This window comes from Zingiber officinale, chromosome 4B (assembly GCF_018446385.1).
Source record: "Zingiber officinale cultivar Zhangliang chromosome 4B, Zo_v1.1, whole genome shotgun sequence".
Taxonomy (NCBI): Eukaryota; Viridiplantae; Streptophyta; class Magnoliopsida; order Zingiberales; family Zingiberaceae; genus Zingiber; species Zingiber officinale.
Window position 1 is genome coordinate 126951601 of NC_055993.1, and position 921 is coordinate 126952521.

The following is a 921-nucleotide window of genomic DNA, read 5'->3' on the forward strand; positions in this document are numbered from 1 at the left end:
GGTAGGTATTATGAAAGATTTCAAAAGATCAATATAATTTGAAATAATCTGTTGAAAAAAATGATCAATTGTGCGAGTATGTTGTTGTTGTAAAACTCAAGGTGGTGTAAGATGATTGTTTTTCATCTATTACTTTTGGCGATAATGGTTAAAAAATTATTTTATTTAGAATATTAATATTCCTTTATAAGTTAAATAAAAAGGAATATGCGGCTGGAATAGCTCAGTTGGTTAGAGCGTGTGGCTGTTAACCACAAGGTCGGAGGTTCAAGCCCTCCTTCTAGCGAATTGTTTTTATTTATCTAAATTAGAATTTAATACCATATATTAGTTAAGTATATAATTAATAATTTTTAAGGTTTCTCTCATTTATTATGAAGCTGGAATAGCTCAGTTGGTTAGAGCGTGTGGCTGTTAACCACAAGGTCGGAGGTTCAAGCCCTCCTTCTAGCGAATTATCTTTGTTTATCTAAATTAGAATTTAATTACATATATTAGTTAAATATATAATTAATAATTTGTAGGGTCTCTCTCAGTTATTATCAAGCTGGAATAGCTCAGTTGGTTAGAGCGTGTGGCTGTTAACCACAAGGTCGGAGGTTCAAGCCCTCCTTCTAGCGAATGATTTTAATTTATCTAAATTAGAATTTAATACCATATAGTAAAATATATAGTAAATGTATAATAACAATTTGGTAGATCTCTTTCCTTTAAAACGTGTGGCTTTTTACCACACGGTAGGATGTTCAAACCCTCCTTCTAACAAATTATTTTTATTTATCTAAATTATAATTTATTATGATATAGTAAATATATAATTAACAACTTGGAAGGTCTCTTTCGAATATATTTATATTTTGTAATTCTGGGAGTCTTATTTATTAATTATATTTAAAAAGTAACTTGATTTAAGTAAAATTA

The 921-nt window shown here is 28.7% G+C and overlaps 3 non-coding genes across 3 annotated transcripts; all 3 read left to right on the forward strand.

Moving 5' to 3' along the window:
- The first annotated feature begins 212 nt into the window (after positions 1–212).
- TRNAN-GUU lies at positions 213–286 on the forward strand. The gene has a single exon. It is a non-coding gene; the product is annotated as a tRNA-Asn (tRNA).
- A 93-nt stretch (positions 287–379) lies between these two features.
- Positions 380–453, forward strand: TRNAN-GUU. Its single transcript has one exon. It is a non-coding gene; the product is annotated as a tRNA-Asn (tRNA).
- A 93-nt stretch (positions 454–546) lies between these two features.
- Positions 547–620, forward strand: TRNAN-GUU. The gene has a single exon. It is a non-coding gene; the product is annotated as a tRNA-Asn (tRNA).
- Positions 621–921: the final 301 nt, after the last annotated feature.